Source organism: Muntiacus reevesi, chromosome 16 (genome assembly GCF_963930625.1).
Source record: "Muntiacus reevesi chromosome 16, mMunRee1.1, whole genome shotgun sequence".
Taxonomy (NCBI): domain Eukaryota; kingdom Metazoa; phylum Chordata; class Mammalia; order Artiodactyla; family Cervidae; genus Muntiacus; species Muntiacus reevesi.
This window is the reverse complement of record NC_089264.1, coordinates 19,602,009-19,628,951: the sequence shown is the minus strand read 5'-3', so window position 1 is coordinate 19,628,951 and position 26,943 is coordinate 19,602,009.

The window sequence follows — 26,943 nt, the reverse complement described above, 5'->3', positions numbered from 1 at the left end:
CCAAGACTTCATGATCTCAAACATCAGCTCAAACTGTTTAAATGAGTGGGCAGAACAAAGCCTGTGAGATTGTGGTGCTGCAGAGTTGCTTAATGGAGAGAATGAGGATAATCAAAATTGAACTAGAGGCCGAAAAAAAAAAAAAGAGAGAAAAGAGAAGTAAGAGTAAGGAGGAGTAGCAGCAAACTGAAATGAAAAAAATAATAGTTGTCAAAACAATAAAATTAGAGTCAAGAAGGGATTAGGAAGTAGGAACAATAAAAGGATGATTTACAAAAAAGGTGGAATAATTCACAAAAAAAATTGCTTGGAATAAAACAATAAAGGGTACTGTAGCAAAGAATTCCTGTTTCCTAGAAGAATTTTTAATACACAGATTATTTTGTCATGTTTAATATTGGCTTAATACAAAAGTAAGAAATGCTTTCCTTTCAGGAATCCTGGCTAAGCAAGCTGAAGAAAAGGTCATCTATCAAGAAGACAGCAGGATTTGTCAGACTTGGCAGCATGTTAGAATCATCTGGAAAGCTTTAAAAATTGTTTAATTTTTTTATTTGACTTTTTTATAACTTTTTTTTTACTTTACAATTAGAATTTTTTAAAAAGAGGAATGCTTTCTTTTCAGTTTAAGCTATACTAAGAGTCATTACTAGACTTGTAGAAAATTATCTCCCTAGTTTTATGGAATTTTTCTGGAGTGTCAACTTTCAGACAGCTTCCTTCCATTGCAACTTGCTTATAATTTTCATTTTGAATTTTTTATGGAGTCACAATGAAACGCTTCTTCAGTATTTCTATACTGAATCAACACTGATTCCCTATTCAAATGATGTCCTCATTGAGAAAGACACACTAATTTCAAGATTTATACAGCTAAACAAAGTCTCAAGTTCAAGTTTCCCACCACTATCAACAGATTGTGGAAAATAAAAATACTAATTAAAATACAGAAATGAAACTGCTGGTTTCTGGGAAAAAGTATGACTTTCAGAGAAAAATAAGAAGCTTTGCATGAAAATATTCTCACTAAAAATACAATTTTTCAGGAAATTATACCTTTGTTGCCATATGGCTGATGATATTTAAATTTAAGTGGTTTAGAAAGAAACACTTAATATGAATTCTAGATCAAGGTTTTGTGCTTGCAATTTGAAGATGCAAATAAAACTGTTTTTAGAATATTTCTACTTTCAAGAGGAATGAAAACAAAGAAGCATTATATTCCCTTATATCAAAAATACATATTTTTTAAAAATTTCTCCTTTTTATACTCTTGAAACATTCCCTCCATGTGTGAAACCAAAGGAATTTCTGATTAACTGATACTAAACGTTAACCTAGAGGTTAAAAATAAGTACATTTCAACACTGTAGTATAGTGAAAAGGGGAACTGTTATAGAATTGGGGTATAAAAATAGCCCAAAATTTCAGCCTAATGAATAAATGTGAAACACATTATTGTTTTCTGACTCACTAAGTTTTGCCACCCAAAACTGTCCACCATTCACTTTATACTACATAACTTGGGAGCTTGTGTAACTCCAATGATCTTTCAGAAATGGCTGGGTCTGATTAATTTAATTGAGTTGAGTCTTTAACCACAAAGGACAAGCTCCCTCATCTCACAGAAACACTATCATGATGCATCTCTCACCTTTTGTTCATGTTTCTCTATTTGACCCAATTACTCCTTTACTTCCCTATATCTGTCCTTTCTTTACGTATCACATCTTCCATAAGACCTTTCCAACCATCAAGCTCACTTTTCTCAATCTTAGAATCACAAAACCACAGAAGATGAGAAAGTAAAGTGGCAAAGAGATTCCACTAGTGTGTTAGGAAATATTTGTTCTCTTTAATGTTTACTATGGCAATTAGATGTAATGACATCATGTCGTCTGACAGCTAGCAACTTGTGAAGAAGGAAAAAGGATTTCATATTTATTGTGATGGTACATTTATTGTGATGGTCACATTTATTGTGACCAGGTACAAGTCCTTCCTACATGTCTTATTTAATCCACACAACTGTCCACCTGAAAGATATCTTTACTTTACACTTTACTGAGCATTCGTTTCCACACCAGGAGGATACCTTGACCAGCTACAGGAAAGAAAGGGTCAATACACTCTAAATTATCATCATTGTAAACTCTCAAAATTCAACTGCTCACTGTAAAATCATACCAGGTAGCAAACTGGTTCTATATTATGACATATATAAAATATGAAATGCATATTATGACATAAGCACATCTCGACAGCAAGATACTTAGAATTAGGCTTTCACAGTCGTCCCATCAAGATTTGTTTTATGTCAAAAGCTAGTTTTAAAATACCTGCTTCAAAATTCAGACCAAAATAATATCCATCCTACTCCATAGTGGTACCCATCAAAAATCTGAAAGAATTAACAGATAAAGAACAGTTAATAGACATGTGAACCATTTAACGCCCTGAAAAATGTAAATCACATCCCTGAATATTACATACTAGAAAACAGTATATGCAGTCCTTGGAGTTTCTAACATTAAATTTAAGTTTCATTGTTTGGTCCTCAACTTTTTTTTTTTTTGGTCAGGGGGAGGCATTGTGTCATCTCCCTGGCCCACCACACTCACTCTGGTTATAAGAGTTGGCTGCAGTTCAGAGCCCATAGCTTTTTTGTTTGATTTGTCATTGGTTGTTTCTTTTCTCCCTCTCACATCTGAGTCTTTGCGCTTGTCAAACAATGATCTATCTAGAGCACTCATCACCCACATTTTACACTAGGCTAAAACCTAGTTTCGTCTAAGTCAGTTTAAACACTCATCCTACAGGAAACCTCCATCCCAACCCTTCTCTAGTGTCAGTGAAGATCTGACAGATGTACATGCAGATAACACAGAAAAAGCCCACCTGCTTTATCAGTCTCTTTATCTCATTCTCCCATTACAGTAAGCTCCATGAGGGCAGGAGAGGGAACACCAATAAAATGAACAATGACCAAAGTGAAACTCGAAGAAAAGAAACACATGGCATCAAGAACTCAGAACGGTTATAAAATTACACTTCCGTTCACAAAATACACTCAGCAGGAAATGAGTCATGACAAAGACGTTATTTGGTTTATAGTCAAATGACTGGGATTTATACACCCAACAAGGCTTTGAAGATGTAGGGTGTATATGAAATCTCCATAAAAATATTATCTTACTTCCTAAGCAAATTCCCAAAGAAAAAAATGAGAGGAAAAGCAGAGACAACTTTGATTACATGAATATCTGAAATATATCAGAAATAAGACTTTTGGAAAAATGGTGGTATGATAGTAGATATCAAAAGTCCTTCCTAAAAACTCAGTCAAATCACAAAGGAAAAACAAGAATAGGGGAGAATCTCCATCAGAGTTCACACAGATCAAATTCCAGTGGGAGATAGTGAATCTATTCTATTCTATCTTAGTGAACTTAAGCATAAAGCTTTGCATGATTTTAGATGGCTATCAGAATCATTAGAAAACTTAATAAACAATAAAATATCAAGTTAACTTTTCCAAAATGACTGAGAAACACAATCCAGGATCAAGCTATGAAAAAACTGACAGCTCTATAATCAGACACCTGCCTGCAAAACTCAGAAGCTGTCACCTGATAATCAGGAAGTCACAACAAAAATAGATATCCTAAAATGGCATTTGCTGTCAGAAGCTATAGCCTATAACCTCACTTCTTTCTTCCAAATCCCATATAAGTGCGTCCAAATTATTAAACCTAAATTCTGTTTAGAGTCCTAGCTGAGAGTGTCTGGAAAATGTACTGTTTTTCAAACTCCAACAAGTCATGGCAAAAGCACTCCAGATTTTTTACTGACTACAATGTAGATGGGATTAGCTTAAAGGACTCATCAGGAATATAGCCACGATTCCCCTTCCCCACAAGTAGTAATGAGACACAGAAAAGAAGTCAGGAAATCCTAGGGAAAACACAAATACCTTTAAATTAGAGGAGACAGGGCTAGAGACGAGGTTGGCATCACGCAGCTTGGGGTTCTATCACCAGCACATACCAGCGCTATGCTTCCTCACTGGGAGAGGAATCCTGGCCCTTCAGAATGAAGAATAAGAGCATTCTGTATTTCTACTGACAACAGTGGGCTGGCCCTAGTAGTACTATATGCCTATAGTAAAAGAAACATGGCCCTAGGACAGTAGTTTCAAACAACCAAACAGGAGAGATCAGGTTCTTCTGTGGATGTATTTCTCTTCCTTCCCAACCCCCTCAGCCTGATAAATGACTGATAATTTAACCTAATTCATTCAGATGGACACCTTAAGTTCTAAAAGGAAATAACCATGTAAATACTACTTAGAAAGAAAAATATAATAATAATGTCAGATCCCATTTACATCACCCACGGGGAAAGTAAAAGAACTTTAATCAGACAAGAGAAAGGGACAGAGTATATAAGACCACAGATAAAAAAACACATTGAGGAGGAAAAAAGAAAAATAATAAAATAGTGGCATTTTAAGCAGCACCAGAAGGAGCAAAGATTAGATTCAACTACAGAAAAGAGATGGCAGAAAATCAGAATTAGACTAAAAAGTAACAATAAGTAGGCAAAATATGAAAAACAGATATCTAATATATGAATAATGGGTATTCATCTAGTAAACGGTTTGCTATCTTTGTGATTGGTTTAGAACACAATACAGAATCTATAAAGGTATGAGAAGAAAATTTTCCTAACCTGAGAAAAAAATTCAAGCAGATAAAAGGGCTCATGATAAATTAAGAAAAATAGCCAAACCTTTTGTTACATCATGGTAAAATATTGGAGGTGGGGGAAGGTGGGAGGAGAAGAAAAGGAAAAAATCAGGCCAGGACTGAGCTCTTTAATGACAGGAAATAATGGGGCAATTATTTCCCTGAAATTTCCATACCAATTGTAAGCCAAGAATTCTGTGATGAAATGAGTTCACATTTGAAGGCAAAAATGTTCTCAGATATATTTCCTCAAATTTTTGCATACCACTCTTGCAATCTTTCTGGGGTCAGGGGGAGGGCGGAACCACCAAACAGGTACTCAACTATTTCAGTCAACCAACCAACACAGCAAGATATAGATTTCAAAAATAGGTAAGCCATGACATAAAAGACTGTCAGTGGCAAGTTACAGAACATCATCCAGAATTAGCTCTTAAAAAAAAAAAAATGTAGTTTTGGTAGCGTCATACAGTAAATACAGGGGTATGCAATCAGTCTTTTATAGTGGACTGGTCCAACAATTTCCTTAAAGACTGAGGTATCTTCCACTCACCCATTTCTTGTCTTAAGCAGGTTAGCTTTCATCCTCTTGAAATCAGAGCTACTACCAAGACAGACATTCCTCACACATCCATGAGGGGATGAGAGGGTGGAAAGAGTTTTCTATACATATTTCTTTTTAATCAAAATTTCCCAGGAGTTTCCCAACGATATCTCCTTATATCTAATTGGCCAAAACTAGGACACACGGCTATCTCTAACTGCAGGGGAAGCTAGGAAAGTTGTTCATCCCTTTCAGGCTCTGTCATAGCTGGTCTCTAGTTAGAAAGAGGGGAAGTGAATGACTGTCAATCAAAAGTGTGGTGTCAACCTGCATGTATACGTAATTACAGTTATTGTAAAGTTTTGTAAAAACATTTGTATGTTATATCTGGAAAGATAAAGATATTTTTTAATGTATTATATCCAGACAAAACTCAACATACCAACAAAAACCAAAAGGGGCTTAATGGGGTAGGAAGGAGAATATGAAGATTGTGCTAAGCACTCAACTCTTATGAGTAAAATAGTCCTTCCCTTCCTCCTGAATCCCTTTCCTGTATTGACAGGGTGACTTATACACACCAAAATGTGTTATCCTTGCTCTTAAAAATGGTCGAAAGATAGGAACAGTTATCTAGGGTTATCTAGACAATATAGCAAGCACCATTCTATGAGTTAAGCATTTCCTCAACTCCCCACTCCCACTCCTTCCTCAAGCTACACCAAAACTAAATTACCACTTTTTAAAGAAATTCAGATGTTGAGCTTACCCATCTGGTCCATTCTCATCTACTGAAAACCCCTTCTCTGATACTTACTTCCCAGTGTGAAAACTGGTAGATGACATTAGAGACTCTTAAATCCATGTTCCTAACTCAACTGTCTTGATCCTGCATCTTATCCCACCCTTCCTTCCCCCCTTCCAACAAGGGTCCCATTTCTACTGCGGAATATTAGTTCTCTCATCTAAACTTCATTCAAGATAAGGTGTCAACAAGGAACTGAAAAAAAAAAGAAAAGAAAAAAAAACAAACAAACAAAAAAAAAAACCAAGGAACTGAGCTTGGGGCTTGGTGACAACCAAGAGGGGTGGGATTGAGGCTCAAGAAGGAGGGAATATATGTATACTTATAGTTCATTCATCTTGCTGTATCACAGAAACAAATACAGCATTGTAAAGCAATTATTCTCCAATTAAAAATACATTTTAAAAAGGATACGGTGTTAACAAAGAGGAGGAGTAAAGATAAAAGTCATGGAGATTCAAAATTTTATTCATCATTTCTAAGTGTTTGCCCAATGTAAGATATGACACCCTTTTTGCTTTTTCCTTTTTTTTTTTTTTTTTGAGGGAAGAGGAGTTCATACTTTTGTTCAATTCTCTTTGCTCCCAACAGATTTCGTCCCATGACTCATCATCCCCTGAAAATCAATACACTCAGGCCTAATGCCCATAACTATGTCAGTAAAAGTTTCATTCTTCACTGAAACCAGAACAATTAAAATAGCAGGGCTTTCTCCAACAATGAAACATAAATAATCCCATAAGTAATTCCACCTCCAGGGTTTCCACAAGTTAACACAATCCACAGCTATGGTCACCTGAGCTTTCAAGAGTGTGGAAGGCAGTATAGAGTGGGAAAGATGAGGGGAAATTGGGCATTCAACGAACTCGATCCATCAATCCTACAGCTTTGGAGGACCCCCAAGCAGAAGCCTTCTAGGAAATGGACTGTTTCACAGCTGGCTCCTGTTAAACAGGGCAAGTTTCTGGAGAAACCACCACTCCCCTCCCCCACCTCATTAAGCACATGAGAAACATCTGTGTCCATCAGGCGCCAGACCCAAGGTTTATCCCTCTCTTTCCACCACATGAAAATTCACAGTGAGGCTGTCCCAAGGGCAGCCCAGGCATTCAGCCACAGCCCTGTCTAGCATGGTCAGCAACTACTTGACTTCCCCATTTTTCCTGGGCACTGTTGCCTCCTGCTTCTGGAGGTTTCTCACCCTTGTGTGGAACAGCTCTCCCTCCTTTCTACAAGATGGAACACTACTACAAGAAAGAAACAAACAGCTCAAAATCCAACGCTTCCAGCGCACCTCTTCCAAGCCTTTACACCTGGTCTCCGCGGGAACGCCCCCTCCATCCTTCCTTACCGTTAGTCGGCTGCGTCGTTTTTCCTTGCGGTGGTCTGCTTCCCATCTGACCGCTGCTTCAGGCTGTTGAGAATGTCAGTCTCTGGGTGGGAAGAGAGAAGGAGAGTGCGTGAGTGCCATGGAAAGTAAGGATCTTTCTCTCGGGGACACTTCCCTCCACCTCCAAAGACCAGTTACCCCTGGGGATTCCATTTTTCCTCCTGGCATCTTACTGTACCTGCTCTGGGGGCTGCCTCGGCTCCTCCTCCTTCCTCCTCAGCTCCTAGTCATACTGCACCTTCTGGTGGATTAAAAGCTATTGGAGGAGTTTATGGAGAGGACATGGTGTGGCTCATTCCAGTGGGGAGTCTGCCCTCTGCGGAAGACCAGGGTTCGATTCCTGGGTCGGGAAGATCCCCTGAAGAAGGGCATGGCAACCAACTCCAGTATTCTTGTCCGAGAATTCCATGGACAGAGGAGCCTGGTGGGCTAAGGTTCATGGGGTCTCGGAGAGTCGGACACGACTGATTGACTAATGAAAAATAAATAGAGAGGACATGACCGTGGGTTGACCCTTAAGCTGCTGCTAAGTCACTTTTAGTCATGTCCAACTCTGTGCGACCCTATGGACAGCAGCCCATCAAGCTCCTCTGTCCATGGGATTCTCTAGGCAAGAATACTGAAGTGGGTTGCCATTTCCTTCTCCAACCCTTAAGCTAGACCCGGACAATTGGAAACTCCTGCTCCTTGAAATGTACTTTCTGCCCACAGGATTCCCATAGTCAGAGCCATTTCAAGGATGCAACCTTGAGAGGTGGTATGTTATTGAGCCCTTGTGGGTGTTGTGCAGGGCTGAACCCAGCTGAGGACACCATAAACTCTTAAGATTATGGTGCATAAGTGCAGAAATCTACTTGTCTCACAGTCTCTAAGACAGCCTGGTAAATAGGTGTCCTTGCTTATTAGGACTGCTGCCTAGGAAATGGGAGTGGCTGCCTTTCTTCCCTCCCTCCATGCCCTCCGTGTAGGGAGACCAGGATGCAAACTAGTAGCAACCGTTGTGGTTGCTATACCGCAGAGGTCCATGCACCAGGAAAGGCACACACAGGACCCCAGGAGCCACCAGCCAGGAAAAATAAGTCAGAGCCTACATGAGTGGAGAAAGAACTGCCCGTTCCCTGCACCAGAGTAAAGGACAAGTCAGAGAGGTGTGCCATCCTCCCCTCGTCCCGTAAACAAGGCCTGGCCCCCTACCTCCTTTCACGCATTGCCCAGGTCTCACAGCACCTCATCCTGTTCCTTGAGCTCCCGTTTCAGGAATCTTCTCCTCACGTATCTGAACTCAGGCCTGGAGCAGGATGGGAAAGCAACGTGTTTCTTCTAAGACAGTGGTTCTCAGACATTAGCAGATATCAGCATCACCTGGGGGCTTGTTAAGCCTGCCTGCAGAGCCAACCCCCCAGAGTTTCAGATAAAGGAGGTGTGGTGGGGCCCCAGAATTTGCATTTCTAAGAAGCTCCCAGGTGATGTTGGTGTGCTGGTGCAGGGGTCACACTCCTCCAAGCTCTACCCTGGCTTCTTCTGCCTTCCCCTCTTCCTCTTTCCAGACTCCAGGCAGCCTTCATTGGCAGGAAGTGACTGGGCACTTGAACTCCTCTCTGTGCCCATTTCATCTTGTCGAACAAGATCTGCTTCCCTCTGTCCTCTCTTCATTATGTATTCATTGAATCTTTCATCAGTCCTGTTGGAGTCAGGGAACTAAATAGCTCCAGATGATTCCAATGTCTAAGGTTTCAGAACCACTAGGTAGACAGTGACCATTCCCCATACCACAGGTGAAGAAAACCCCTACCACCATCTCCCCTTAGGCACCCTCCATGATATGGAACATCAGAGACTGGGGACCCAGAGGGAAAATAACACCTCTCCAGTCCTCTCTCACCTGAAACATATCCTATTGACTTCAAAGGTAGTCCAAACCTCTAAAATATTTCTGCTGCCCTCGTTCTGCACTGAGATCCAAGGGTTTCAAAGATCCTGGGTTAGTTCTCTCTCCAGAGCAACCCCCCTCTATTAAGTGGAGGAAATTCAGGAAGGGAGGTTTATCCGTCAGCTGACTCATGCCCACCTTACACCCATGAGAGATGAGGATAGAGGACATGGCTACTATGGTCAATAAGTCTCACAAAGACCCACAACTTCCCTCTCCACCCTGATGCATCCACTACACTTCAGACAAAGGAGCAGAGCTCGCCATTCCCTGGATCCAGGGCAAAACACCCTGTTGGACTAAACTAGACCTAGCTGAGTGCCAGCAGCGCTTGATCAGGCAAGTGTAGGTGTCAGGAAGTGGGAAAGAAAACAGAGAAATGCCAAGTAGACACAGTGACCCATGTGAGTCATGACAGTCAGAAACTAAGTCATGGGAAGCCCCCCAGCCACTACCTGGAATCACAGCCCCTTCCTCATGATGTTTCATGATGCCTTCTGAAACTAGGAAGGTGTTGAGAAAAGCAGGATTTCCTCCAGCTTTCTGCAAACCAACATAAGTCAAAAGTGCTGGAACTTACCCAGGCATTGCTTCCTAAACTTTAATTACATCCTGCTCTTTTCCTCTACTGATACTTGTTAAGCCAGAAAATACTTCAGAAATCAAAAAGTCAGATTTGCTTTTTCAACTAAAATGGGAAATGAGTCAGTCACACGCAGTAAGTGGCAAAGCCAGAAATGAATCCAAGTGTTTTAATTCCAAGTTAATTTTTTCCACTGTACCATATTTCCTCACTCTCTAATTCAGCTCCTCATCTCTAATCTATTCATCTCCCAGCCAGCCTAGCCAACCCAAAGAATGGGTTCTTATCCAGTTTAGCCAGCCTCCAAAAGTCTAATTTCCCAGAACAACTCTGAGACCCACATGCTTTCTCATTGGACAGCCTTGGGTTTTCAAAGAGAGAAAAAGAAAGAAATAAGAATTGTGAAGAAATTATATAAGAGGAAAGTCACAGTAGTGGCTGGTTAATGCCATCCTTCCCATGAATTCCAAGGGTCTTCAGTGTGGTGACTCCCAAGGCAAGCCTAGTTACTCCCTAGTTCTCAGTATTGTCTCCACATTAGAAATCCTTGGGGAAATTTTAAAATTCCCCGTGCCCATACCAATTAAATCAAAATCTCTGAGTAGGAAACTCAGATGGTGGGATTGTCAAAGTTTCCCAGGTGATTCAATGTGTAGAGTCACTGCTCTAACAAGCCATATGTTAGTTGGTCTCCCAGACCCTAAGGCTGGTCAACTGGGGGATAAGATTTCTGGGTGGGAATAAGCTGAGTATTAGAGAGGGTAGTTCTTTGGTGGCAATGTAAAAATTAAATGTAAGCAGCCACTCAGTAAATAATAAAGTCATGCTTTCATTTCAGAATAAAGCCTCACTTTGCCATACAGCCAGAACTAACACAATATTGTAAAACAGCTATACTCCAACGAAAAATAACTTAAAAACAATAAAATGAATGAGTTCAGAGAGCTAGCATGGTGTGATAAAAGATAGCAGGAACTTGAAATCTGGATCAAACCTGATGTGTTACTAACTAGCCCTATCTTTGTCCTTAAGGAAAGTTTTTTAACCTCCCTCAGCCTCAGCTTGTTGCTGCTGTTATTTAGTCAATACTGCTGCTGCTGCTGCTAAGTCGCTTCAGTCGTGTCCGACTCTGTGCGACCCCATAGACGGCAGCCCACCAGGCTCCCCCATCCCCGGGAATTCTCCAGGCAAGAACACTGGAGTGGGTTGCCATTTCCTTCTCCAATGCATGAAAGTGAAAAGTGAAAGTGAAGTCATTCAGTCGACTCTTAGTGACCCCGTGGACGGCAGCCTACCAGGCTCCTCCGTCCATGGGATTTTCCAGACAAGAGTACTGGAGTGGGTTGCCATTGCCTTCTCTGGTTTAGTCAACTAAGTCATGTCCAACTCTTTTGTGACCCCATGGACTACAGCCCACCAGTCTCTTCTGTCTATGGGATTTCCCAGGCAAGAATACAGGAGCAGGTTGCCGTAAGGGATCTTCCTGACCCAGGGATCAAACCCATATCACCTGCACTGACAGGCAGATTCTTTACCACTGAGCCACCAGGGAAGCCCCTAGCCTCAGCTTACTTACCTGTAAAATAGAAATAATAATATTTACTTCATGGGGTTATTTTAAAGATTAGTGTTTTGTGTGTAAGTACGTAGTATGGTGAGTGAAAACACTGGGCATTCAATAAATAATTGTGGCAACAAAAATAACCATAGCAGTTGTACTCACAGCAGCAGTTGTTATTGGATCATGTTGATCAGACTTAAAACTCTCACTTTATTTTGTTTTTAGGTTTTTATTTTGTGAAAGTTTGACATAGGCATGGAACCTAAGCTTCCAGTTATAAACAAAATTTCTTCAAGAAAGGCCTTTAAAAAATATTTTTGTATGTATGTATGTATTTGGCTGATGTCGGTTCTTAGTGGTGGGATCTTTCCTTTTGGTGCTCGGATTCCAGAACTCACAGGCTCAGTAGTTGCCACATAGGGTCTTGGTTGCCCTGAAGTATGTAGTATTTTATGTTCCCCTACCAGGGTTCGAACCCATGAACCCTGCATTGGAAGGCAGATTCTTAATGACTGAACCACCAGGGAAATTCCAACAAAGCCCTTTTAATTTCTAGTTTTAAGGTACTAAACTGACCTGAGAAGGAATAAGATAACATTTTTCAGTCCCTAAATCAATGAGACCACTTTAACCAAATGGCCTCTGATTTTTAAAGCAATGAGCGGGAAAAAGGGGATCAATTCTATAATAAATGCAATGAGGTGGAGAAAGGAGTATAAAATGAAAAACATGAAATCAAGAGAAATATCTTGCCAAATCTTTAGCATGGTATTTAGTAAAGAAAATAATGACCAAATGCAACTTGCAAAAAGTGTATGAAAACTTCCTCCTATGGGTAGTGACTATATGAGACAAATTATCACCAAATACATAGATTACTTTCTAGATCAAAGAAAAGTATTAAATAGCTATGTGGCTTTAGGAATATTTCTTAATCTCTCTGAGCACCAGGGTTTGTTTGTTTTTTTTAATTTTATTGGAATATAGTTGGTTTACAATGTTGTGCTATTTTCAGCTATACAGCAAAGAGATTCAGTTTGATACATACATACATACATATATATATTCTTCAAGATTCTTTTCTCATATAGGTTATCACAGAACACTGAGCGGAGTTCCCTGTGCTACACAGAAGGTCCTTGCTGGTTACCTTACATTTAGTAGTGTGTGTATGTTCAGCCCCAGCTCCTGATTTACTCCTCCCCACTCCCACCTTTCTCTCTGGGCATCGGTTTTCTCATCATAAAGGTGGCATAATAATAATGAGGGCATAATAATAATGAGTATATTATGTGTATGGAATTAATAGCCAATGGTTCATGGAAAACACTATGATGCCTTTCACTGTGTTGTTGTTGTCTATTATTTTTTTTTTTTTTTTTTAAATATTATTTTATTAGTTGGAGGCCAATCACTTTACAACATTTCAGTGGGTTTTGTCATACATTGGCATGAATCAGCCATATAGTTACACGTATTCCCCATCCCGATCCCCCCTCCCACCTCCCTCCCCACCCGACTCCTCAGGGTCCTCCCAGTGCACCAGGCCCGAGCACCTGACTCATGTATCCCACCTGGGCTGGTGGTCCGTTTCACCATAGATAGTATACATGCTGTTCTTTCAAAACATCCCACCCTCACGTTCTCCCCCAGAGTTCAAAAGTCTGTTCTGTACTTCTGTGTCTCTTTTTCTGTTTTGCATATAGGGTTATCGCCACCATCTATCTAAATTCCGTATATATGTGTTAGTATACTGTAATGTTCTTTATCTTTCTGGCTTACTTCACTCTGTATAATGGGCTCCAGTTTCATCCATCTCATTAGAACTGATTCAAATGAATTCTTTTTAACGGCTGAGTAATATTCCATGGTGTATATGTACCACAGCTTCCTTATCCATTCATCTGTTGATGGGCATCTGGGTTGCTTCCATGTCCTGGCTATTATAAACAGTGCTGCGATGAACATTGGGGTGCACGTGTCTCTTTCAGATCTGGATTCCTCAGTGTGTATGCCTAGAAGTGGTATTGCTGGGTCATATGGCAGTTCTATTTCCAGTTTTTTAAGAAATCTCCACACTGTTTTCCATAGTGGCTGTACTAGTTTGCATTCCCACCAACAGTGTAAGAGGGTTCCCTTTTCTCCACACCCTCTCCAGCATTTATTGCTTGTAGACTTTTGGATAGCAGCCATCCTGACTGGCGTGTAATGGTACCTCATTGTGGTTTTGATTTGCATTTCTCTGATGGTGAGTGATGTTGAGCATCTTTTCATGTGTTTGTTAGCCATCTGTATGTCTTCTTTGGAGAAATGTCTGTTTAGTTCTTTGGCCCATTTTTTGATTGGGTCGTTTATTTTTCTGGAATTGAGCTTCAGGAGTTGCTTGTATATTTTTGAGATTAATCCTTTGTCTGTTTCCTCATTTGTTATTATTTTCTCCCAATCTGAGGGCTGTCTTTTCACCTTACTTATAGTTTCCTTTGTTGTGCAAAAGCTTTTAATTTTCATTAGGTCCCATTTGTTTATTTTTGCTTTTATTTCCAATATTCTGGGAGGTGGGTCATAGAAGATCTTGCTGTGATTTATGTCGGAGAGTGTTTTGCCTATGTTCTCCTCTAGGAGTTTTATAGTTTCTGGTCTTACATTTAGATCTTTAATCCATTTTGAGTTTATTTTTGTGTATGGTGTTAGAAAGTGTTCTAGTTTCATTCTTTTACAAGTGGTTGACCAGTTTTCCCAGCACCACTTGTTAAAGAGATTGTCTTTTTTCCATTGTATATCCTTGCCTCCTTTGTCAAAGATGAGGTGACCATAGGTTCGTGGATTTATCTCTGGGCTTTCTATTCTGTTCCATTGATCTATATTTCTGTCTTTGTGCCAGTACCATACTGTCTTGATGACTGTGGCTTTGTAGTAGAGTCTGAAGTCAGGCAGGTTGATTCCTCCAGTTCCATTCTTCTTTCTCAAGATTACTTTGGCTATTCGAGGTTTTTTGTATTTCCATACAAATTGTGAAATTATTTGTTCTAGTTCTGTGAAAAATACCGTTGGTAGCTTGATAGGGATTGCATTGAATCTATAGATTGCTTTGGGTAGAATAGCCATTTTGACAATATTGATTCTTCCAATCCATGAACACGGTATGTTTCTCCATCTGTTTGTGTCCTCTTTGATTTCTTTCATCAGTGTTTTATAGTTTTCTATGTATAGGTCTTTTGTTTCTTTAGGTAGATATACTCCTAAGTATTTTATTCTTTTTGTTGCAATGGTGAATGGTATTGTTTCCTTAATTTCTCTTTCTGTTTTTTCATTGTTAGTGTATAGGAATGCAAGGGATTTCTGTGTGTTAATTTTATATCCTGCAACTTTACTATATTCATTGATTAGCTCTAGTAATTTTCTGGAAGAGTCTTTAGGGTTTTCTATGTAGAGGATCATGTCATCTGCAAACAGCGAGAGTTTCACTTCTTCTTTTCCTATCTGGATTCCTTTCATGTCTTTTTCTGCTCTGATTGCTGTGGCCAAAACTTCCAACACTATGTTGAATAGTAGTGGTGAGAGTGGGCATCCTTGTCTTGTTCCTGATTTCAGAGGAAATGCTTTCAATTTATCACCATTGAGGGTGATGCTTGCTGTGGGTTTGTCATATACAGCTTTTATTATATTGAGGTATGTTCCTTCTATTCCTGCTTTCTGGAGAGTTTTAATCATAAATGAGTGTTGAATTTTGTCAAAGGCTTTCTCTGCATCTATTGAGATAATCATATGGTTTTTATCTTTCAATTTGTTAATGTGGTGTATTACGTTGATTGATTTGCGGATATTAAAGAATCCTTGCATTCCTGGGATAAAGCCCACTTGGTCATGGTGTATGATTTTTTTAATATGTTGTTGGATTCTGTTTGCTAGAATTTTGTTAAGGATTTTTGCATCTATGTTCATCAGTGATATTGGCCTGTAGTTTTCTTTTTTTGTGGCATCTTTGTCTGGTTTTGGAATTAGGGTGATGGTGGCCTCATAGAATGAGTTTGGAAGTTTACCTTCTTCTGCAATTTTCTGGAAGAGTTTGAGTAAGATAGGTGTTAGGTCTTCTCTAAATTTTTGGTAGAATTCAGCTGTGAAGCCATCTGGTCCTGGGCTTTTGTTTGCTGGAAGATTTCTGATTACAGTTTCGATTTCCTTGCTTGTGATGGGTCTGTTAAGATCTTCTATTTCTTCCTGGTTCAGTTTTGGAAAGTTATACTTTTCTAAGAATTTGTCCATTTCATCCAAGTTGTCCATTTTATTGGCATAGAGCTGCTGGTAGTAGTCTCTTATGATCCTTTGTATTTCAGTGTTGTCTGTTGTGATCTCACCCTTTTCATTTCTTATTTTGTTAATTTGGTTCTTCTCCCTTTGTTTCTTAATGAGTCTTGCTAATGGTTTGTCAATTTTGTTTATTTTTTCAAAAAACCAGCTTTTAGCTTTGTTGATTTTTGCTATGGTCTCTTTAGTTTCTTTCGCATTTATTTCTGCCCTAATTTTTAAGATTTCTTTCCTTCTGCTAACCCTGGGGTTCTTCATTTCTTCCTTCTCTAATTGCTTTAGGTGTAGAGTTAGGTTATTTATTTGGCTTTTTTCTTGTTTCTTGATGTGTGCCTGTAATGCTATGAACCTTCCCCTTAGCACTGCTTTTACAGTGTCCCATAGGTTTTGGGTTGTTGTGTTTTCATTTTCATTTATTTCTATACATACTTTGATTTCTTTTTTGATTTCTTCTATGATTTGTTGGTTATTCAGAAGCGTGTTATTTAGCCTCCATATGTTAGAATTTTTAACAATTTTTTTCCTGTAATTGAGATCTAATCTTACTGCACTGTGGTCAGAAAAGATGACTGGAATGATTTCAATTTTTTTGAATTTTCCAAGACCAGATTTATGGCCCAGGATGTGATCTATTCTGGAGAAGGTTCCGTGTGCACTTGAGAAAAAGGTGAAGTTGATTGTTTTGGGGTGAAATGTCCTATAGATATCAATTAGGTCTAGCTGGTCCATTGTATCATTTAAGGTTTGTGTTTCCTTGTTGATTTTCTGTTTAGTTGATCTATCCATGGTTGTGAGTGGGGTATTAAAGTCTCCCACTATTATTGTGTTACTATTAATTTCCTCTTTCATACTCGTTAGTGTTTGCCGTACATATTGCGGTGCTCCTATGTTGGGTGCATATATATTTATAATTGTTATATCTTCTTCTTGGATTGATCCTTTGATCATTATGTAGTGTCCTTCTTTGTCTCTTTTCACATCCTTTATTTGGAAGTCTATTTTATCTGATATGAGTATTGCGACTCCTGCTTTCTTTTGGTCTCCGTTTGCGTGAAATATTTTTTTCCAGCCCTTCACTTTCAGTCTGTATGTGTCCCTTGTTTTGAGGTGGGTCTCTTGTAGACAGCATATATAGGGGTCTTGTTTTTGTATCCATTCAGCCAATCTTTGTCTTTTGGTTGGGGCATTCAACCCATTTACATTTAAGGTAATTATTGATAGGTGTGGTCCCGTTGTCATTTACTTTGTTGTTTTGGGTTCACGTTTATACAACCTTTCTGCATTTCCTGTCTAGAGAAGATCCTTTAGCATTTGTTGAAGAGCTGGTTTGGTGGTGCTGAATTCTCTCAGCTTTTGCTTGTCTGTAAAGCTTTTGAATTCTCCTTCATATCTGAATGAGATCCTTGCTGGGTACAGTAATCTAGGTTGTAGGTTATTCTCTTTCATTACTTTCAGTATGTCCTGCCATTCCCTTCTGGCCTGGAGGGTTTCTATTGATAGATCAGCTGTTATCCTTATAGGAATCCCTTTGTGTGTTATTTGTTGTTTCTCCCTTGCTGCTTTTAGTATTTGTTCTTTGTGTTTGATCTTTGTTAATTTGATTAATATGTGTCTTGGGGTGTTTCGCCTTGGGTTTATCCTGTTTGGGACTCTCTGGGTTTCTTGGACTTGGGTGGCTATTTCCTTCCCCATTTTAGGGAAGTTCTCAGCTATTATCTCCTCGAGTATTTTCTCATGGCCTTTCTTTTTGTCTTCTTCTTCTGGGACTCCTATGATTCGAATGTTGGGGCGTTTCACATTGTCCCAGAGGTCCCTGAGGTTGTCCTCATTTCTTTTGATCCTTTTTTCTTTTTTCCTCTCTGCTTCATTTATTTCCACCATTTTATCTTCTACCTCACTTATCCTATCTTCTGTCTCCGTTATTCTACTCTTGGTTCCCTCCAGAGTGTTTTTGATCTCATTCATTGCATTATTCATTTTTAATTGACTCTTTTTTATTTCTTCTAGATCTTTATTAAACATTTCTTGCATCTTTTCAATCTTTGTCTCCAGGCTATTTATCTGTACCTCCATTTTGCTTTCAAAATTTTGGATCATTTTTATTATCATTATTCTAAATTCTTTTTCAGGTAGATTCCCTATCTCCTCCTCTTTTGTTTGACTTGGTGGGCTTTTTTCATGTTCCTTTACCTGTTGGGTATTTCTCTGCCTTTTCATCTTGTTTAGATTGCTGTGTCTGGAATGGGCTTTCTGTATTCTGCAGGTCTGTGGTTCCTTTTATTGTGGAGGTTTTACCCAGTGGGTGGGGTTAGACGATTGGCTTGTCAAGGTTTCCTGATTAGCGAAGCTTGCGTCAGTGTTCTGGTGTGCGGATCTTGATTTCTTCTCTTTGGATAGCAATGGAGTGCCCAGTACTGAGTTTTGAGATGGGTCTATGTGTTAGGTGTGACCTTGGGCTGTCTGTATGTTGACGTTCAGGGCAATGTTCCTGCATTGCTGGAGAATTTGCGTGGTATGTCGTGCTCTAAAACTTATTGGCTCTTGGGTGGTGGTTGGTTTCGGTGCAGGTATGGAGGCTTTTGTACGGTCACTTATTACTTAAAGATCCATGTAGTCAGGAGTTTTCTGGTGTTCTCAGGTTTTGGGCTTAAGTCTCCTGCTTCTGGATTTCAGTTTTATTCTTCCTGTAGTCTCAGGACTTCTCCAACTATACAGCACTGATAATAAAACTTCTATGTTAATGGTGGAAAGTTTCTCCCCCGTTAGGGATACCCAGAGAGGTTCACCGAGTTACATGGAGAAGAGGAGAGGGAGGAGGGAGATAGAGATGGGCAGGAGGAGAAAGAGGGGGACTCAAGAGGAGAGAGACAGATCTACGAAGTTGTCTGATCCCAGAGTGTTCTCCGTAGCCCAGACACCCACAAAGATTCACAGAATTGGATTGGGAAGAGAAGGGGAAAGGAGGAAATAGAGGTGTTCTGAGGTAGAAAACAGAGTCAAGATTGGGAGAGAATAATCAACACATTTGTGAATAAAAATGGGAGCTGAATATTGGATTCTTAAATGTTCACAATTTATATCATATACTGAAAAACAAAAATTAAAAATCTAGAGTAGAGGTTAGACTCTTAAAAATACTATATTAAAAACAAAAACCAAAACACACAAAAGAAATTTTAGAAATATATATGAAGTTTGGTATAAAAATAGGGCTTCTCTTCTTTTTTTTTTTTTTTTCCTTTCTTCTGTAAGGTTATAGTGGATTGAAAATGAAAATTAAGGCGTAGTAAAAGGAGTGCTAGAGGGCTTTAAAAGAAATAAGAGAAAAAGAAAAAGAAAATAGAAGAGAAGAAGAAAAAAGAACAGAAAAAAAGAAGAAAAAGAAAAAAAAGAAAAAAGAGAGAGAAAAAAAAATTGTTTTGCCTAATTAAAAAAAATCGTAAAAATCTATGAAAGTTAAGGAGTAATGGGGGAGTAATAAGGAATTTTTAAAGGAAAATAAAAGAGACCCAAGAAAAAAGAAAAAAAAAATTTTTTTTTTTTCCTTACTTAAAAAAAAAAAAAAAAAGAAAAAGAAAAAATATATCTAGGAATTTCTCTGGAGCTGTTGCGGTCAGTGTGGGTTCGGCTCAGCTTCAGATAGCTCCTCGTTCCAGCTTACACTTCTCGATATCTACAGGCCCTTCCGGTGTAGTCAGTCAGTGGTTTCTTCAGGGATTTTAATCTGTTGCACCGGTCCCTTCTGAAGCGGTTCCCTTTATTTGGGTTCTGTTGCCGGTCTCTCTTCCGCGCCTAATTTCCGCCCTGACACAGGGGGCGGAGGTGGATTCTTATTCAGGTAGCTAGTTCCGTCGCGCTGCGGGGAGGGGCTGTGCGGGGAGGGGCCGTGCGGGGAGGGGCCGGCGCTCCCGGGAGAGGCTTGCGCTCTTTTCTCGGTCTGCGCTGTTCAGGCTCCGGGCTGCTCTGTCTGAAGCGCGCGCCACTCTGCGCGCGGCTCCAGCCCTCGGGCGATTCACAAAAGCGCAGCACACAAAGCTGGGCCCGCGCTCCGGCCCCACGCCGCCCGAGCGGCCCAGGCAGCCAGGCGCTTGACGGGCGCTCTCTCCCCGGGTGCGGCGCGTCTTCTGCCCCGCGCGATCCCAGTCTCAGTCCCCGCCGGCTACAGTCGGGCGTGCGCGCCCTCTGCCCTCCGCGTCCCCAGCCCCAGTTCCCGCCCGCGCCGGTCAGGCGCCCGCGCCCTCCGTCTCGCCGCGACCCTCCCGGCGGACTTCGGTCGCCCTGAATCTCGGTCCCTTTGTTCTGCGAACGGCCGGCAGTGTGTTCGGGCCGGTTAGCTTTCTCTCTCTCTTTGCTCTCCCACAGTTCAAGCTGGCAACTCACAAAAGCTCCCTCCGATTGTCCTCAGGGCGCTCAGGCCCGGACCCTGCCCCAAGTAATGCCGCCTGCCCCTCTCCGTTCCGCCACCAGCGGATGCGGGCGTCTGGGGTACTCCTCTGCTGGGAGTTGCTTTTAGGCTCGTAATCTGTGGGTTTTATTTATTCTATCCCTCCCAGTCAGATTCAAACTCTTGAGATTCCAACACTTCCCCCAGGCCCGCCAGTGCGAGGGCTTCCCGGTGTCTGGGAACGTCCTCTATCAAGTCCCTTCCCGGGACGGATCTCCGTCCTTAGCTCTTTTGTTTCGCTTTTTATCTTTTATATTTTGTCCTACCTCCTTTCGAAGACAATGGGCTGCTTTTCTGGGCGCCTGATGACCTCAGCTAGCGATCAGAAGTTGTTTTGTGAAGTTTGCTCTGCGCTCAGTTATTTTTTTGATGAATTTCTAGGAGAGAAAGTGGTCTCTCCGTCCTACTCCTCCGCCATCTTGGCTCCTCCTCCTCTGTTGTCTATTATTTTTATCTCTGCTTCTAGGATTAAAATGATTTAGTACAGGAATTTGAAGATTTATCAGACAATGGTTACCTGGCTAATTCTCAATACTTGATCCAATTACAAAATTAGAGTGAAATTTCAGGTGTATTACAGGCTTCCAGGGTCCTTACTTTAGTTTTTCCAGTAGGAATTCTAAACTTAAAGTGTTTACTGGTAGTTCTGGGTTTTAACCAAGCAAGTTAGTTATGTTATGCTAGTTATGACGCCTCTATCACCTGCTATGATTGTTTTTTTCGACAAAGTCTTGATCAGAAAGTTGTGTTACAAAGATTTTTCAGTTTCTAACAATGGGAGAGCCTTTCTAATTAGTTACCAAACTCTCTTTGTCATGTGTCTGAACAACATTTGGGGAGTGTATAAGGAGTTGAGGGAAGAAGCACACAGAACACTTCGATCTTCCCAATCCAAGGGTCAAACCCAGGCCTCCTGCATTGCAGCCAGGTTCTTTATTACCTGAACTACCACGGAAGCCCCTGGGGAAGAATTTGCAAAGGGCGTGGTAAACCTTTCTACTTTAGTCATTTAGTCATTGAATATTTCTTAAGAATTTAAGAGTGACCCAGTATTATGACAACCAACCGCAAAATTTCATTGCTTTTTATACCACCTGATTTAGTTCTTATATACAAAGTCAAATCAGACATTCCTGATCAGCAGTTTTCATTCAGACAATGACAAAAATCCCAGATATTCCCATCAGTGACTCTGCCTTGTCCCAGGGTATCTTCAGAGTCCTCTGCCCAATGCTTTACACCCAGTCAGACCACAGCGAAAAGAAAGAGATCTCGTAAAACTGAGGCTCTGGCACCTATCCACCTTAGTTCATAATAGATACACACCCCTTCTGTTCTCAGCGCCTTGGCAAGAACCAGTTACATGGTCTCACTTGAATGCATGGGAAGCTAGGACAAGTAGACAGGTAGCCACTCATCAGAAACAAGTCTACATACACTGTGGAAGGAGAATGTGATTCTGTGCTGCTCAGCTAGCCATCAGCCATAAGCACCCAACTGCTGGGGATAGATCAATTTTTTTAAAGTAAATCTTTCTCATCATGAAGCTTTCAGGCTGGTTTATCTTTAATTAGGAGCTCCCTTCTAATGATTCAGTGTGTTGAATTGCCTTTCATCAACTTAAGTCTCACTCCAGTCTACACTGTGGAACTACATGTCCCAGAATCTCTCTTCGACATCATTCAAGGTTAGATCCTGCCAATGAGACATTCACAAAGATTTTAAAGAGAAGAAGCCTTTTTATCAGCAGCAGCTGTTTGCAGGCAGATGAGATCATTGTTGGCAGCACTCTTTGGCTTTCAGCGCTTCTCCCAGGAATCACCTGCTATAAGCAGGCAGCTGAGATCATCAACAGAAGCTTCCAGTGGCTCCAGCCATCCTCCTGAGAATAACCCACTTCACAACTCCATGCAGCTAGGATCACAGAGAGTGGCTCTCCAGTAATCCTGCACTTTCAAACTTGCTAAATAATAACTTTCCAGGCTTTCTCTCCCACAGTCATTTCAATGATCTGGGTTAATTTTATCCCTATACAAATACTAGAATAATTTCTAGTTTCTGACAAAATTTGAACACACTCAGGATATAAAAGTTCAGTGCATTTAGTCAGTAGTTTAAAAAATATTTTTCAGTTCCTGATATATGTCAGTTCTATGTTAGATGCTAGAGAACACAATTTGACAAGTCCAATAAATAAACATATGCCTTCATTGTGCTTATATGTAATAATCTCAGCGAGAAACATGATATAAAACAAAATAAATAAATTCTGACAAGTGTTTTAAAGAAAAACTATAGGGCACTATGAGAGAGAGCATTTTTCAAGAAAGGTAAATTAAAAGCTAGGCTGGGTGGATGGACAACCACAACACTCCACCCTAACCACAGCTAGAACTTACAACATGTTTATAAAAATCTTCTTGGTTCTTTTTTTTATAAATATATTTATTTACTTGACTATGTTGAGTCTTAGTTCCTGAACTCTGGATCTTCACTGTGATGTGCGACATGTGGGATATATTAATAGTTCCCTGGGATAGAACCCAGGCCCCCTGAATTGGGAGCATGGAATCTTAGCCACTAGAGCATCAGGGAAATCCCTACTCAGTTGTGTGTGTGTGTGTGTGTGTGTGTGTGTGTGTGTGTGTGTGTGTGTGTGTGTGCATGCACACACTTTGTTGTGTCCATCTCTTTTCGACTCTTTTGGACTGTGGCCCTCTAGGTTGCTCTATTCATGGGATTCTTCAGGCCAAAATCCTGAAGTGGGTTGACAGTTCCTCCTCCAGGGGATATTCCCCACCCAGGGATCTAAACCCATGTCTCTTGCATTACAGGTAGATTCTTTACCATCTGAGCCACCAGGGAAGCCCACTTGGTTCTTTATATCTTTTTAACCTTCATATTCTTGGACTTCAAAATCACTGCAGATGGTGATTGCAACCATGAAATTAAAAGACACTTGCTCCTTGGAAGAAAAGTTATGACCAACCTAGACAGCATATTAAAAAGCAGAGACATTACTTTGCCAACAAACGTCTGTCTAGTCAAAGCTATGGTTTTTCCAGTAGTCATGTATGGATGTGAAAGCTGGACCATAAAGCTGAGCGCTGAAGAATTGATGCTCTTGAACTGTGGTATTGTAGAAGACTCTTGAGAGTCCCTTGAACTGCAAGGAGATCCAGCCAATCCATCCTAAAGGAAATCAGTCTTGAATATTCATTGGAAGGACTGATGCTGAAGCTGAAGCTCCAGTACGTTGGCCAACTGATGCGAAGAGCTGACTCATTAGAAAAGACCCTGATGCTGGGAAAGATTGAAGGCAGAAAGAGAAGGGGACAACAGAGGACAAGATTGTTGGATGGCATCACCGACTCAATGGACGTGAGTTTGAGTAAGCTCCAGGAGTTGGTGGTGGACAGGGAGGCCTGGCGTGCTGTGGTTGGTCCATGGGGTCGGACATGACTGAGTGACTGAACTGAACCTTCAGAGATAGGCCTTTTAATTTATCTGTTTCCAACTTTAGAATATAATCAAGAAATATCTTGTAACCTCTGTCTAGTAGTTCAAAACTTGACATCTGCCCAGACTAGCTACTTGCCCTATGGTGTTATTGCCTAGAACCAGGGTCCAGCCTTATTCCTTGTAAATAAGCTTCAGCACACTTCTATCATTCAAAAAAATGTATTGAAAACCTTATGTATGTTGGGCCCTGGTGATGTAATTAAATAGGATTTACACAATTTCTATCCTTATAGAGCTGGGAGTGGGAGGGGTGGGGAGGATCAAAGGCACAACGAAGAGGGGGGACATCCATGAAAGGAAGTACAGGAGCAACTCATCCGAATTTGGCAGATTTGAGTTTCCCAGAAGAAATGTCTTCTGTCCAAGACCCAAAGGATGCTCAGAAAATTATTTTGGCACTAGAAAGAGGTAACATGCTCCTGACAGAAGGAACAGTCTTGGCAAAACTCAGAAGTAAGAGGGACCATGACAGGTGTCCTTTAAGAGGAACTGGAAAGAGTTTAACACAGCTGGATTTTAAATTCATGCTGACTGATATAATAGATGAGGCCAGAGAATAAAGAAGGAATAGATTTTATGGGAAACAGCAGGCCATATTAGAGAATTTGAATTTTAAGAACAACGTGGAGCTGTTGAAGAGTATAAACTAAAGGAACATGTAGGATCAATTTTGCATTTTGGAAATTTGATTTCAGCTACCACGTGGAGAAAGGAAAGGAAGGAGAGAAAGATGAAAAGAGGAGGAGGAGTTATCATATAGAAAATATTGCCATAATACAAGTAAAAAGTCATGGTAGTTTAGTTTATGGCAGTGAGTCTTTCTCTGGATTTACTGACTACTACTGTGTTTTATTTATTTTCCTGACTTACCCCCTCATAGTCCTTTCAAGATGTTAGAATCCTACTACAAATTTGTCTCAATAGCTGAATTTCTACTACATGACACCAAATATACTTGAAAGTAATTGATTCCCAGGCTGTCCCTCTGCGGATTTCTTAACCATATGTTCCCAACTAGACCATGCTAGGGTTCCAGGAAGTACCAGGACCTATGTGTATGCATGCTCAGTCGTGTCTGACTCTTTGCAACCCCATGGACTGTAACCCACCAGGCTCTTCTGTCCGTGGAAGTTTCCAGGCAAGAATATTGGAGTGAGGTGCCATTTCCTACTTCAGGGGATTTTTCCAACACAGGGATCAAACATCTCCTGCACCTAGTGCAGACCTTTCTCTAAATAATTCCTACTTAACTACTTCCTGGCTTCCCTGGTAGCTCAAATGGTAAAGAATCTGCCTGCAATGCAAGACGCCTAGGTTCGATCCCTGGGTCAGGAAGATCCCCTGGAGAAGTGGATAGCAACCAACTCCAGTATTCTTGCCCGGAAAATCTCAGGGACAGAGGAGCCTGGTGAGATACAGTCCACGGGGTCACAAAGTGGCCTGAGTGCCTAATACTAACCACCTCCTATTTTCTGATGCAGAGACACTTCAACTTCCTGTCATTCATCTGTGAAACTGTCTGCTTCCCAAGTCTTTACCATGTTCCCCTACTCTGTCATAGTCGTTTTCCCAGTCTGAATTTAATAGCTATTTTGACCTGAATAGGCAAATTCATGTTTCAAATATTATGAGAGCAATTATAAGTTTATGGATACACTGATTCCTTCATTCAGTAGTCATTGAAGGTCAAACCCTATGGTTAGAATTTTGCTAACCTCTGAAAAGAATAAAAAATGTTGATGGCACATAAATTTTCCTTCCAAGAAGTTAACAAATCAGTTTGCAAGCCCAAGAATGTGAGCACTGAGCACTTACCAAATAGGATATTTAATTTTCTCAAGATGATAGATATCAGTTTAATTTGAATGCTTACTATGTGCCAGGCTCTGTGCTAATGCATGACATGTTCTATACTTTTTAATTATTATAATAATCCTGCAAAGCAGTTGTTATTATTCCAATTCTTAAAATAAGGAAATAAGACTCAGGGAAAGTAGATAACTTGTCCAAAATTGTACAGATGGTAAGTGGTAAAAATGGATTCAATCCCCAGTCTGCTTTCCCTCAGGGAATTTGCTTTTTACTCATATGTTATGGTGCTTGCCTTCTAATGCCCATGTATCATTTTATATTCTCATCTAAAACCCATTATGTTCACTTAAAACACGTTCTGGAAAGGAATATGGTGGGATGAACAAAGACATGAATGGCAAAATGCTTTCAACTTTTATGGTAACTCCAATTGATTTATTGTAGTTGACCAAAACGCTCTTAAGAGAAGTAACCTATAAAAAGTATTTTGAGACTGCATTTGAACTCAGTATGAAAGAAAGCCATCTTTAATTTGTGATGTTTTCCCTGAAATCAGAATAGAGAAGCTGTGATACTGCAGTGTGTTAGAAGCTATCTGTGTGCAAAGAAGTCCACAAGACATATACTATTGCCTAATACCAATGAGGACTTACATGAATTTTTATATCATATGTATGTCTTAAGCTAGCATCTTACAGTTCTATATCTTCAAAGCATTTGTATCCAGCAATCCAGAAAAGAAAAAACAAAAGAGAACCTTAAGGGAATAATAGGCCAAACCAGTCTGGTGGTTAGGATTCCACTGCAGGGTCATTGGGCATGTTTTCGATTCCTGGTCAGGGATCTGTATATATGTATGTATGTATATACATATATATATATATATATATATATATATAGTTTATATATATGGCTGTATATACTATATGTATATATACTGTATATTTATATGACTATATATCTATAGTCACCATTGGATATAGTGCTTTTGAGCACACTTAAAATCTGGCTGGTATGACTGAGAAACTGAGATTTTTATTTCACTTCATCTTAAGTATTCAAATTAAAATACTGATACTTTATTTGGCTATTGGAAACATTTAAATATGTTTAGAGTAACTTGGATATGTGATTCTACTCTTTAGCCATAAATGTTATGAAATCTAAAAACAGATCAAGTAATTTCAATGAAAATTAGCTTTAAAATCGAATGTACTATAAGTATAAAATACACACTGGATCTTGAAGATTTAGCCCACACACCAAACAAATATAAGATATTTAATAATTATTATATTG